General features: G+C 39.2%; 1 protein-coding gene across 28 annotated transcripts in view; it reads right to left on the bottom strand.

The window, feature by feature from the left end:
• Positions 1 to 15,146, bottom strand: part of SIPA1L1 (signal induced proliferation associated 1 like 1) — a 415,163-nt gene that overhangs the window by 315,429 nt on the left and 84,588 nt on the right. For 18 of the 28 annotated variants that reach the window (XM_063697940.1, XM_055362226.2, XM_055362236.2 and 15 more), the window contains one exon: positions 8,459 to 8,525. The exons of the other annotated variants lie outside the window; for them this stretch is intronic. The gene's annotated coding sequence lies outside the window, so the exon portion shown is untranslated. The remainder of the gene's footprint in view (positions 1 to 8,458; positions 8,526 to 15,146) is intronic. 28 annotated transcript variants of the gene reach the window in all.

Raw genomic sequence — 15,146 nt, 5'->3', positions numbered from 1 at the left:
GAAGATATTAAAATGGCCAATAAGCACATAAAAAAATGTTCGACATCACTAAGCATTAGGGAAATACAAATCAAAATTACGAGTGCCACCTCATACCCATTACAATGGCAACTATCAAAAAACCAGAAAGCACGTATTGGCAAGGATGTGAAGAAACTGGAATCTTTGTGCACTGTTCATAGGAATGTAAAACGGTGCAGCCACTGTGAAGAAAAGATTATGGCCGTTCATCAAAATTTTTTAATAGAACTACCAGATGATCCAATGATTCTACTTCTGGGTATTTACCAACAAAATTCAAAGCAGAGTCTCAAAGAGATATTTGTACACTCATTTTCACAGCAACATTCTTCACAAGAGCTAAAAGGCAGAAGCCACCCAAGTGTCCATCGATGGATGAATGGATAAGCAAAATGTGGTATACACATACAACGGAATATTATTCCGCTTTATAAAGAAGGAAATTCTTACACATGCTACAACACAGATGAATCTTCAGACATTATGGTAAGTGAAATAAGCCAGTCACCAAAAAGACAAATAATCTATGATGATTTCACTTATATGAAGTGCTTCGAGTAGCCTAAATCATAGAGACAGAAAGCAGAATGATGGACATCAGGGCCTGGGCAGTGGTAGGAATGGGGAGTTACTGTTTAATGAGTACAGAATTTCAGTTTTACTGAAATGAAAAGAGTTATGAAGATGGATGGTGGCGACGGCTGGACAACATTATTAATGTATTTAATACCAACGAACTGTACGGTGAAAATGGTTAAGATGTTATATGTATTGTTTCATATTTTTAAAAAAGGAAAAAGCAGCAACAAATAAAAGTTAAAATAACTACAAAAGGTCTAATCAAATGGAAGAATACAAACTACCATAGGGATAATTATAACATCATAAATGAAGCTGACTCTGTCTACTTAAATGGCCACATGAAGCTTCAGCTGGTATAATTATTATTGGTATGAGCCAACATACATATCTCTTTCCCAGGCTAAAAGTTTGGCAATAACTGAAAGACGTCCTCATACAACTGTTAAAAATGTTAGCATCACTAAATAAAAACGTCATACTCCATTTTAACGACTAAGAATCCTTTCCCACTGTGCTGGGATTACAGTGGCCTAGTTTATATGAGAATGTAAGCTTAACATTTTAATAAAGTTCAGCAACAATAAGAGTCCCCTTCTTGCGGTAAATCTCCAGAAAATCAGGGCCTGGGTGAGCACCATTTACCTCCCTCTACTTTCAGCCCTGTCAAGGAACCATCAGGCAGGCTGTCTTTTACGCAACCATCTTCTACATTCCCCAGGAAAAACCAAATGGACTTTCAATCCAGGTAATTGCATCTCCAATATTATATCCAACCATAACAGCTACTGGAATAAAAAAGAAAGGAAGAAAGGGAGGGAGGGAGTCAAGGAGGAAAGAAATAACCAATTTGTTGTTATAATATATATCATTAATGTAAGCTTTACCTATTTTATTATTTTATTTTATAATTTTTTTAAGAGATAAGGTCTCACTCTGTCACCCAGGATGGAGTACAGTAGTGTGATTATAGCTCACTGCCTTCAACTCCTGGGCTCAAGCCATCCTCCCACCTTAGGCTCCCAAGAAGCTGGGACTACAAGCAAACACCACCATACCTGCCTACCTTTTTTTTTTCTCGTTTTTGTAGAGATGGGGGTCTCACTATGTTGCCTAAGCTGGTCTCAAACCCCTGGCCTCAAGCAATCCTCCTGCCTCAGCCTCCCAAAGCACTGGGGTTACAGGCGTGAGCCACCATGCCTGGCCAGATTTACTTTAAATATAATCAACTACATCTTTCTCATTCTAGTTACTATTATTCCATAAGATTTAACAGAAAATAAAAACTAATTGAAGAAGACTAAATAATAGAAAAATGTCCTCATTCAATCGTTAAGTATAAAAAGTAGCTCATAAAACAGTATGCGCAATATGATCTTAATTTTGCTTTTAAAACATATCTTTGATCACAAAGAAGAACAAAAATGAAAGAAAACTATTAAAGTGACACAGGACAAATGACCCCATTTCTTCCACAACAAATTACATGAAAAAAGGGAGAGAAGGGAAAATGCTACAGATTAAGAAAGACTTAAAAAAGACACGTGTGATGTGTGAAGGCTGCTTGGATCCTGATTCCCACAAACCAACGGTAAACTGACAATTTTGAAACAATGGAGAAAACATGGACTAGGGCTTACACGACTAGCTAGTGTACATAGTAAGTTTGTTAATGGTGATGACATTGCTGCTATTTTTTTAAGTGCTTCTCTGTTAACAAAAAATGACTGAAGTATTTATAAGTTAAAAGAAACTCCAACAAAAAAAAACACAAAAGCAGGAGAAAGACAGACAGAATGGCAAAATGTCCCTGTCCATGACTGTGGAAGCTAGATGATAAGTACATGGGGGCTCACTGCACTTTTCTCTCTACTTCTATGCATGTTTGGAAACTTCCATAGATAATAAGTAAAAGTGATAGCAGAGATAGTTACTTCCGGATGTTAGTGAAGACTGAGTGATCTGGTGGGAATTAGGTGATTTTTACTTTGATCTGTGTGCCATTAAGAACATCCAAGATTTTACACAACAAAGATGAGTTGCTTTGGTTACCTAAAAAACCAAATGTTACTCCTTTAGTAGACAGATAGATGGGTAGATAGGCAGGCAGACAGTTAGATGGCCTTTCAATGCCCTGTTCAAATAATGCCACCTTCATGGATTCAATCCTCCCTCTATAAATGCCTCAATGCATTTACCTATATTTCTACTAAAGGCCTTATTATGTTTGGTCATTTATTATGACCATTTCCAACTATGTCTAACTCTCCTCTAGAAAAATAACTTGATTACGAGGAGGCATTTCTTTTTCATATTTCTATCCTGGCTAATACTAAGTAAAATGTTCTCTACATAATAGATATAAAATAATTATTTGCTTAATTAACTTTTCCACTAATAAATCCAGGGAAGAAACGATGTCAACAGACGCAGAATATCTACCTTATAACTACAAAAGCTTTAAGGTTTTTGTTTTGTTTTGTTTTTTTGAGACAGGGTCTTGCTTTGTCACCCAGGCTGGAGTGCAGTGGTGTGATCATGGCCCATTACACCCTCAACTTCCCAAGCTCAAGCAATCCTCCCACCTCGGCCTTCCAAGTAGCTGGGACTACAGGTGCATGCCACCATGTCCAGCTAATTTTTTTTTTAAGAGATGGGGTCTCACTATGTTGCCCAGGTTAGTTTTGAACTCTTTGCCTCAAGAGATCCTCCTTGAGCCTTCCAAATTACAGGATTACAGGTGTGGGCCAACACCCCTGGCCCAAAAGCTTTCATTTCAGGCCAGAACAGCCCTGAAAGTCCCTACACAAAGACAGATGTTTATCAAATGTTACCTAGTCAATTTCTCAAAACATTTACTTTTCAGTTGACTGGAAAAAAACACTCGTCAGTAGCAGACAAGGGTCAGTTACTGAATTAAGCTATAGACTTAAAAAAAAAAAAAACCCTGAAAGAAAACAAAGTCCGTTAGCTCTACAGCAACCATTCACTATTTAACCTACTGAATGCTCATCCAGAGTGCCAATCAGACCGTTTTAATTAAGGAAACTATTACAGGCAGAACTCAAGGCTAGTAATGTGCTGAGACAGCAACAGTTCAGGAAACACCCCTGCTCTGAGAGGCTGATATCAGGCGGAAGGGCTGCCCACCCATACCACTCTGTTTCCCTTATCATCTACTCACTGAAAACCTTGGCCCATTTTGTGCAGATGTGAGTAGTAATGGCCTTCAAGCCAAGGACATTCAACGCTACATTCTCTTGCTTATTAAAAATCCTTTCCAAAAAGATACAATAAAGCCCTCCCCGCAGGAGCACCAAAAGCTCCAGAACGTGGCATGCTGAACTTCCCCACATGTAAGACTTTACCCACCATATGGCCTTAATTTTCCATACATGGTTTTGGGGAAAGGCACTTAAATACTAGTGAAGACATTTACAACTTCCTTTTATATATAAAATATGCTTAGGGATTGACAAACATTAAAATGAAGTCCAGGTTTTAAAATAAAATCCCCATCACTGTTTCCTAAGCCCTTCGAGAAACATTAGCAATTCATGATCAACTGGCAAATGCAAGCTTCTCCCAAGCTTCTTCTCCAGTTCTGCCCTGTGACCTGCTGTCTCAGAAGCCAGGTCTTCAAAAATGCTCATGTCACCCAACTTTTTAAGGCAAATAGGGACAGTAGGGGGTGGGGCTGAGCTCTGCACAATTCCTACCCTGACCTCCAACTACATCCACATAGTTCATGTTCTCTCTTCTTTATTTTCTGATTCCTTCCTTTAGACTTTTGTTCAAATCCACTATTAGCAAATTTTAAATATATGAGACAGTCAAGAAAGTGGGCAACATGGTACCATTATAAAATTACAATATACTACTATAGACAATCATACCCATGCAGATCTGGGCCCAAAAAAATAATCAGGTATTAAGAAATAAGGCACACCCCTCCAAAGACAACTTAATTCAAACACCTCTTACCATTTGCTCCACTAGAATGAGTTTAAAAGAGGTAATTATTTGGCATGGGCAGCTGCTCTCTTATGTTCTGGAGAACATAAAAATAAAAGCTGAGTGAGAATAAGTTGTTCCTACTGAAGAGAAAAAGGGTACAATAGCATTAGTAAATACGAAAGAGTCAGATCACCGTTCTATTGGCTGATAAAAATGTTTGTTAGGCTAAAGGATTTCATATCATTTTCTTCTTTAAGAACAAAGAAATGGGCTTTGGATAATAAAAACGTGTAACAAAATAATTCTGAAGTAACCTCAGGCCATGTCAAACTCAATTCAAACTAGTCACAGCCAAAGATGAAAGGAAGACTCTATAATCATCCCCTAGCTACTATACATTTTTAATATTTTTATCCTGTATTATAGTTAGCATTTAGAAAATAAAACTGTCTAGCACTGTTGACCCTTCAACAATACGAGTTTGAACTGTGCATGTCCACTTAAAAGTGGATTTTTTCAATAACAGTTACACCAAGTGTGCCTGCCTCTCCTGCCTCCCCTTCCTCCTCCTCCACCTCTGCCACTGGAGACAGCAAGATCAATCTCTTCTTTCCCTCCTCCTCATCAGCTTACCCAATGCAAAGACAATGAGGATGAAGACCTTTATGATCCACTTCCATTAATGAATAGCAAATATATTTTCTCTTCTTTAGGATTTTCTTAATAACATTTTCTTCTCTCTAGCTTATGTTATTGTAAGAACACACTATATAATACATATAACATACAAAATGCATGTTATTCAACTGTTCATGTTATTGGTATGGCTTCTGGTCAACTGTAGGCTACTAGTAGTTAAGTTCTGGAGGAGTCAAAAGTTACATGCAGGCCAGGCACGGTGGTTCATGCCTTTATTCCAAGCACTTCAGGAGGCCAACGGAGAAGGATCACTTGAGGTCAGGAGTTCCAGACCAGCCTGGGCAACACAGTGAGACCATGTCTCTATTTAATTTTAAAAACTGTGTTTTAAAAATGTGTTTAAAGGAAAAGAAAGTATGCTTATTCAATTCAGTATTTATATTCTAGAATAATGCTGCTCAAAAAATAATTTAAAAAAGAATGATGGACTTAATAAGGTACACATAAAACTACATATATACAAGGTTGTGTGTGTGTGTGCGTGCATGTGTGTGTGTATGTGTGTGTAGATTTTTCTTTCTTTTAGAGTATAGAAATTGTTTTAGATATCCCTTAAGTAGAGAAATAGCACTTAGGAAGGAAGTATACACTTAGAAGGCGAAGAGTCATGTCACCAACGGGCTGGGAGAACTGTTGAGTCATGGCCTCCTCCTGTGTTGCCTGAGGAGACCTGAGTAAGAATGGATGTATAACAGAAGAATCTCCCACCTGACCTATTAGAGATACTGTACCAGCATTACCAGGTATCACTTCTATTAAAAGAAGATATTTCAGTGCCCAGAGGTTCAAGTTATCAAACAAAGCAACTCAATTCAAAAGACAAGGTGTATTAAAACCCATAAAAAAAAAAACAAAAACCATTTTTAAGAAATCCTAACAAGTAACTGAAACCCAAAATGCTCTGTCTTGAGTCATGAGATCCATCAGTTCTTGATATTGTCTGGACTTGCATCTAGAGCTAGATTGTAAAATCTTTTTAGGTATGTGTTAGATTTCTGTGAAAACTTTGTTTAAACGTAAACCTCATACCACACTGTCAGTTTCTGTGTTAATAAAACTATAGATTTATTACACTAAAAAAAAAAAAAGAACAAAATACAAGGGGTAGCTATATGACACAGAAGCTAAACAAGTGCCTGGCCTCACGGTAGTATACAGAACTTAAGGTGCCTGCTCAAAACTGTCATGTTTAAGTTTATCAACCAAGAGTTATTATTAAAATACCATTAATACATCCGGGCATGGTGGCTCACGCCTGTAATTCTAGCACTTTGGGAAGCCGAGGCAGGCCGATCACCTGAGGTCAAGAGTTCAAGACAAGCCTAGCCAACATGGCGAAACCTCATCTCTACTAAAAATACAAAAATTAGCTGGGTGTGGAGGCACACGCCTGTAATCCCAGCTACTTGGGAGGCTGAGGCGGGAGAATCACTTGAACCTGGGAGTTAGAGGTTGCAGTGAGCCGAGATCATGCCATTGCACTCCAGTCTGGGAGACAGAGTGAGATCCCATCTCAAAAAAAAAAATTAAGACATTTGAGAACTGCACTGAAGGTGCACATTTCAATAACATATAGCTATTCTGGAGGGAAAAAAAAGTGTATCTAGAAAAACAGCTTCCAAGATTGAGGTAAAAATCACAGGGCACTCAATAATATGCACTGATTTTTCTTCCCTCTCGAAGTACCAGAGCAGAGCTACATTCACAGAGCATTCCTGCAGGCTGCTTGCTTCACCATTAAGCAATTCTTGGCAGTTCCAAAGATGTTATGTTTTCAAAGACAGTTTTTCAGTTGTGTTGCTATTAAAAGCCTGGATTTTTCAAATGGCTAAAAATTACAGATATCTAAAAATCTTAGATTCCACCTCTATTAAAGAAGAATGATGCTGGGAACGGTCAAATAAATGTAACCCAGAAAAGTGCCCTAATGTACTTTAAAAATATTTTCAGAGATAATGATTCCCAAATTTCCCTTACTGAAATTCAAGGAAGGTCACAAATAGCAAGCCACTTTAAAAGCAGTGCTCCAATTACCCATCCCCTAAGCTCTGCACAAAGGTTTATAGAGGGGAGATGGTCAGATAACTTGACCATCCGTTATAGGATACAGTCACTCCAGAAGAGGTGACTCCTTAGGAAATTTTCTTCTGACAAAGCAACAAATGAGAAAAACTCCAAGGTCTCTGTTTCCGCATCTGGCTGAGATCAAGGTTAAGTATAATGAAACCTACACAACCCCAGAATTTAACATATGACAGTATTTTTGGCCTGTATAAAATGCGTCTCCCTTAATCTGCATTAAGCTGTTGTTTTTCTCAATAAAAGAATATCCTTTTGTAATTGTTTAAAATGTTTAAGAAATGAGTAAGCCAGTACAGTCACTCGAAGAGCAATAGTAATGCATATACCAGTATACGTCAGTCAAAGGGTAGATCATCTGATCATTTCTCAATTATTCAGGAAAAGCTTGGCACCCCAAACTATACACCAATGCATTAGAGTTAACAAGATTCTTAGAACATGGGTTGAAGTATAAGCTCTCACCTAATTTCAAGAAACATAGAGAAGATTTTAAATGCATTCGCTATGGAGGGAAAACATAAACATGTAACAGAAAACCTTCTTAAGTAGCCAGAAAATTATCCAAACTATTTTATCTGCAAAGATGACAACACTGAATTCAGAAATCAATGACTAAAACTGCACAAGCATTTCCCATATTTTCCTTTTCCACTTCAAAAAGGGAAAAGCCAGTGGGCAGAAAATATCGGACATTTGATAAATCAAAATTCTGCTATAAAGAGCGGGGTTTTTTGTTTTTGTTTTTGTTTTTTTCCCTGAGATGGAGTCTTGCCCTGTCCCCCAGGCTGGAGTGCAATGGCACAATCTCGGCTCACTGCAACCTCCACCTCCTGGGTTCTAGCAATTCTCCTGCCCCAGCCTCCCAAGTAGCTGGGATTACAGGTGTGTGCCACCACACCCAGCTAATTTTTGTATTTTTAGTAGAGACAGGGTTTCACCATGTTGGTCAGAATGTCTCAAACTCCTGACCTCAGGTGATCCATCCACCTCAGCCTCCCGAAGTGCTGGGATTACAGGCGTGAGCCACAGCGCCTGGCCAAATAGCAGGTCTTCTAAGAATGACAGTTTGAGTGACATTTCCTCCCCGCAATGTGACTTTGGAACTAATCCACCAACTCACCTTATTCCATTTCAAAGTTAGTAGTATATCTTGCTTTCGAGTGCAACTTCAGGTAATCTCTCAAAACCTAGATTAAAATAATTATGAACTTTATTAGTAGTTATATCCAAATTTTGAAAAACACACAACTATAACTCATAGTAAGTAAAAGGGGAAAAAAATCACCACTATCACAATTATGAAATTTTATACCTTGTCTCTAAAACTTTCTTTAATTGGTAATCTCTTTATGTGTAGCTCAAAACACATTTATTGGGCTTTTGTTTTTTAGATGGTGTTTTGCTCTTGTCGCCCAGGCTGGAGTACAGTGGCAAGATCTCAGCTCACTGCAACCTCCGCCTCCTGGGTTCAAGCAATTCTCCTGCCTCAGCCTCCTGAGTAGCTGGAATTACAGGTGTGCACCACCACACCAGCTAATTTTTGTGTTTTTAGCAGAGACGGGGTTTCACCATGTTGGCCAGGCTAATCTTGAACTCCTCACCTCAGGTGATCCACCCGCCTCAGCCTCCCAAAATGCTGGGATTACAGGCGTGAGCCACTGCACTATGCCCTGCCTCAACACATATTTAAATTTAAGCCAACCAACAGCCATTCCCACTTAAACAACAAATTCTTGCTTGGCTATTCATTCAGTCTGTCCACAGACTGCTACTCAAAGATCTCACCCTGGAAGCTGTATGTATAGAAGAAAAAACAGCAACAACAACAACAACAAAGTGATTTTGATGAGTTGGTCCATCACATGCCTATGGGAATCACTATTCCAAAATACTAGTTCTCTACAGGGAGCAATCTTGTACCCACAGGGGACATCTTGCAACATCTGGTAACATTTTTGGTCATCACAAGTGAAGTGGGGGGTGGGCACACTATTGGCATGTAATACACAAAAACCAGAGAAGCCGCTAAACATCTTACAATGCACAGGACAGTCCCCTCCAACAAAGAATTATCCTGCCTAAAACGAAAATACTGGTGAGGTTTAGAAACCCTGTTCCGAAGAAACCAAATACTGCATATTTGAAAATTCCACAGTTCTCACATTGCTCATTTCAGATCACCTACTAAGCTCCCACCATGGTTGTATTTCCTATGAATGCTAAGCTTATTGGTTAAAAGAATACCCACACACATGCCCAATAGTAATCATCTACAGCACATGTACCAATTTCTAAAATGTATTAAATAAGTCAGACACGTCCATAAGAGCTTCCAATAAGTAATTTTAAACACTATTTCAAACTATGTAATTGCCAAACTCTGTTCCCAATCACATAAAATGGAAGCTAAAAAGAATAAAAATCATCAGAACTTAGTTTCACTCACAGATATTCCCAATTCCTACTGAAGACAAAAGGGGAAGTTCCTCTTCCCAGCCTATCACCCCGGACATTAGGCCTCCCACCTTTTATTCAGCTAAATAAAAAAGCACTTCAAACAAGACTTACCAAGGGCCTATCATGCCCTCACACTATGATCTCATGTAATACGGTAGAACAGAGCTCAGTAAGACCCCGCAACAGGCCTTTCCTACACTACCATAACCAAATCGTACAAATATCAGAAGAAAACCGTGGGTAAAATAAACCTCTAAAGAAGGAATGTCCAATCTTTTGGCTTCCCTGGGCCACAGTGGAAGAAGAATTGTCTTAAGCCACACATAAAATACACTAACGATAGCTGATGAGCTTTAAAAAAATTGCAATAAAGTCTCATGTTTTAAGAAAGTTTACAAGTTTGTGTTGGGCTGCATTCAAAGCCATCCTGTGCCACATGTGGCTCGTGGGCTGCAGGATGGACCAGCTTGCTCTAAAAGATATTCTGAGAGTCAGATAAGATAACAAAACTTGCTGTTTTTACACAACTGGCCTGCAGCTTGCACCCATAGAATAGGTGAAGAAATCTATAACACTCAAAATATGTACTTCGTTTTGTTCATCTTTAACTAATGAGCTATAACTAATTATATAAATAAGACATGGCTGGCAGCTGATCTGCAGTAGTAATCCACTTAGGAACATGAATAAACATGCAAATTTTAAACTCAAGCAAAAGGACAGGATTTATGAACACACTTAGAAAGATTCCATCAGAATTACTCCATTCTAACTGAACAAGATTTCCATATGTGGCAAATGGGCTTATTCTAATTAAAGTCTGACTTTGTCTTCTGAATCCTCAGTGTACACAGGAACTACCCAAATCAGGCTGAACTAGAGTAACTCGAAGCAGCAAGCGGGCCAGGGGCTGTGGGTAGTGGGGCAAAGACCGGTGCTCGTACCCCAAAGCACCAGAAGGTTTGGCAGTCCAGGTAGAACCTGTGCCACAGGCAGGACTCCAATCGGGAGCTCCCACTCATTGCAACCTCTGGCCCAGCCAACTCCTTGGGAAGCTTTGCTGAATGCTATGCTTATCCAAAGCTGAAACGGAGTAGAAGAGGCTAACATAAGTTCTAGATTCAAGGTGCCTGTGAAATCAGTGTAGAGACTACCACACCTCCACTACAGAGAGAAGACAACCGGGGAAGGCAGCCCCAGTTAAGAGCTAGAAAAATAATGACAGGTTCAAGGACAACTTCTCAATATCCATCAATGGCTAAGAGAACAAAGCAATGCTACAAAGAAAGGAAAGCCCAGAAATTACTAGGAAGGTTCAGAAGTTGTAGTGCACGATATGAAATTTAACCTCTACCCCCTTTTTCTAGATTTAAGTAAGTCTTTAAATAAAAACTCATAATAAAGTTTCAAAACATAAACATTTTTTCCCTCTCTTAGCAGTAAAATATATTCAGTTCCAAAAAAGAAAGGTTGCTCAATTTCCTGTCAAAAGCAATCAGGAGAAGGCCACCTACACTGTAAAAGCAGCAAGGAAAAAAAACAAAATGCTAAAGAAAAGTCTGATGCGTGGGCATATACAAAGTGCAATGTAACTACCACCCTGAGTTTTCAAAAGTTCTTTTCCCTGATCATTCTGAGAAATATGAAAATTAGTATAACTGCTATAGAGAAGTTTGACCTCCAGCCTATTTAAGGAAAAGCCCTATGATGGATCTAAGTCGCCTCAAAGAAAGACAGGTATGGAGGGAGGGGGGAAGGAATTCTATGTATTTAACCTATGGTTTTCTGTACCAAAGGAAAAGGGGAGATTCTGCCAAAGAGACAATTTGCATGTAATGTTCTCACAGAAAGAACACTATTCTGACAATGAACCTTCTCCCTATAGCTACCCTTACCCCCCACCCTGACTCACACAATTTTGTGAACTAGAACCATCTTCATCCAAGGCTGAGTGTTCTTAATCTGAAAACATGAAATCGGAAATACTCCAAAATCTGAAACGTTTTTAGTGCCAACGTGACTTTTAGTGCTCAAAGGAAATGCTCATTGGAGCACTTCAGATTTCAGGTTTTCCAATCAGGGATGCTGAACTGGTAAGTATACTACAAATATTTCAAAATCCAAAAAAATAAAAAATCCTAAACACTTCCGGTCCCAAGCATTTTGGATAAGGAAAACTCAACCCATATGTTTAACTCTAAACGTTTAGGGGCCAACCATTCACAAATATGTATGTGAGCTGACTAGATTATGAATTAGCTAGAGCATCACATCCACCACTCTACCAAATGCCCCTCACCCTGCTTATACTTTCTGAAAATTTGAAATTCTAAGACAGGCAATCAACAGCCCAGCACTTTGAAAAGTAAACTAAAAGCCTACTGAAATACGCTTAGTACTAAGGTAGACATAGTGTGATGAAATAAGAAAGAAATTGCTTTAATGGCTCACCAGCGGTTTGAGAAGAAAAGAATAGCATACACAAAGTAAGTTAAAATTAAATACAGTATTGTCATTGAATACAATGAGGTGCCATATTTTTGTAAACTACACTTTCCATTCAAAGAAGCAGTTTGGCACAAAGGCAAAACAGACGAAGGAAATAAATAATGAGCCAAGAATGTATTAATGTGATGATTATAAATATTAAAAAACAGCATACCGACAGACAAATCAAGATGTATAATAACAGGAAGGCCACCATGGTCGGGTAGTTTCAAGACAAGGCAGCCCAAAAAGCAAGCCCCGTAAACCTTATAAATGACTTTGATAAGCTAACAATTCTGTTACTAAGTCAATTATGAAAAGTTTTGTTTTGTTTTACTTTATAACTTCAGACCAACCTACAAAAATGTTGCAAGAACACTACAGATAACTTTTTTTTCCCTGAACTATTTGAGACTGAGTAGCCAATGTGATGGCCTATCACTCCCAGAGTTTAGTGAGTAATTTCTATAAACAAGGGCATTCTCCTACAAAACTACAATGATGACCATCAAAAACCAGAAATTAACACTGATGTTATATAGTCATCTACTTTACAGACCAGATTTGACTTTCTCTGATTAGCCCAATCCTTTTACTAAAAGGTCCTTTCTCCAAAAGGACCCAGTCCTTTTACTAAAGGTGAAACCTAGTTTTCACCTTTCCCTTCCCTGTAAGAGTAGTAAATCTGGCTCCCATTAACTTCAATGTTTATTTATTGGATTTATCCCTCACACCACATGTCATATAATGCCTTCCCTACCTGTGATCCTGTATCAGAAAGAGCCAGTCTCTCTAACCAAAGGACCCATAAGGGGGTGGCCTGGCAAAACAAAAAGTTTTAGACAAAAACCACTCTACTCTAGCCACACTACGGAAAAAAAATCTTCAACCCCACACCCACATCCCATCATCAAAGGCCAGGTGGAGAGCCAAGAGTTCTACACTCACCTGGTTCCGATGAGGCACCCTTATTTATAGACTACATGTAAGAAGACACCATTTTTACAGAGCCCAAATGGGCAAAACTAAGAATATATTACTTACAGATATACTCACTTTAAAAAGCAACAGAATGTTGAACCTGCAGTTCAGGACAGTGTTATTTCCAGAGGGAAAGAGAAGGAGGGGATCACAGGGGAACACACAGTAGCTTCAAAGTAAAACCTGCAAATGCTAAGCACGAGTTCCTCGACATACAAGATCTGAGCCTCACCAAACCATGAGGAGGTCTTTAGGAGGATCCCGATTTTATATCAGAGATTTGAGGGCTAAAAAGGTTAAGCCCATTGCCTGTGGTCACGCAACTAACAAGCAAGTGCTCAGATGCAAGCCCACAGCTGTCTGACTCCAGTCTCTTCCTGCTCACTCCCTTCCTCAACACAGAGAAAAGACAGGCAGGAGAAATGCAGCTGTGAATCTGAACCAACTGGTGGCTTCTAAGGAAGAGATTCCTACTGTACTTCTAAACCATTTCCCAGAGAGTTTTGAGTAAAGGCAAGTGTAGTTCCAAAACCAGGGGGGGAAAAAATCTTCCTGAAAGCAAGGAAAGGGGAAAGGGGGTGGAGGCACAAACCTGGGCTCTGCTTGGCACTGCAAGAGCTATGTGAACAATCCTCGAGCGAGGGTCCCCATCACATTCCACAGGTTACCAAGTCAGGCCCAATTCAGTTACTAAGTAAAGGCCCTGGGAAAATCTTATTACTAGTTGTTTTTGTTTTCTTTTATTCTGAAACTGGGGGACAGGAGAGAGAAGACCAGCAAACCATTCATAAAATTCTAAACCTAGCCTAAACATGGTAAAACTATAAACTGCTTAGCCCACAGCATGAAACATGAAATTAGTGACAAAATTTGAGTCTCTTTGAAGAATTCATATAAAGGAATACGAAAGCAGAACAATGCTTCTCTGTAGCAAAGACCAGACACTTGGGAAGCTTAAATACCACTCTACTATCTGAGGATGTTTTAAAACTGATTTCTAAAAACTAAAAAGATGGAACTACATAAAAAGATAACAGAAGCAAAAAAAAATTATTGTCTTCTCAAAACATCAGAAATAACTGTATTCTAACTGCATTTCTGGTAGAGGTATCTCCAGAACCCATCGAAGTCATTAATAACAACTCACATCACCTGGAAAAATCTCATGATCAGCACTGATGATTTTTTAACCTTAGTTCGTCCTTTCTAAGACTACATTTAAAAGGGAATCAAGTCTTTCCATTGTTGACTTTCCATCATTGGTGGAATATAATTGAATCCAAGATAATTTTAAGCCTAGCTTCGCCTACAAAAAAACAAAACAAAACAAAAAATCCTGCTAAGCTCCATCTCCCCCTGCTGTCAACCTTTCCTTTCTAAAAAGAAAAAGTCTAGAAACAAGGCCATACACCAAAGAAAATGCTACAGTATAAAAGAAATACAAGGATATACAAAATGGTATAAAAATAATTCACCAGCCTGGACAACATGGCGAAACCTTGTCTCTACAAAAAACATAAATTAGGCAGGTGTGGTGGCACATGCCTGTAGTCCCAGCTACTTGGGAGGCTGAGATGGGAGGATCATTGGGGCCCAGGTGTTCCAGGCTTCAGTCAGCCCTGATCATGCCGCTACACTCCAAACTGGGCAACAAAGTGAGACCCTGGGAGGGAGGGAAGGGAGGGAAAGAGGGAAGGAAGGGAGGGGAGGGAAGGGAAGGGAGGGGAGGGAGGGAGAGAAGAAAGGGAGGGGAGGGAAGGGAGGGAGGGAGGGGAGGGAAGGGAGGGAGGGAGGGGAGGAAGGAAGGAAGGAAGGAAGGAAGGAAGGAAGGAAGGAAGGAAGGAAGGAAGGAAGGAAGGAAGGAAGGGAAAGAGAAAGAAAGA

Source organism: Gorilla gorilla, chromosome 15 (assembly GCF_029281585.2).
Source record: "Gorilla gorilla gorilla isolate KB3781 chromosome 15, NHGRI_mGorGor1-v2.1_pri, whole genome shotgun sequence".
Taxonomy (NCBI): domain Eukaryota; kingdom Metazoa; phylum Chordata; class Mammalia; order Primates; family Hominidae; genus Gorilla; species Gorilla gorilla.
Note: the sequence above shows the minus strand (reverse complement) of the source record. Positions and strands in the feature narration are given on the sequence as shown.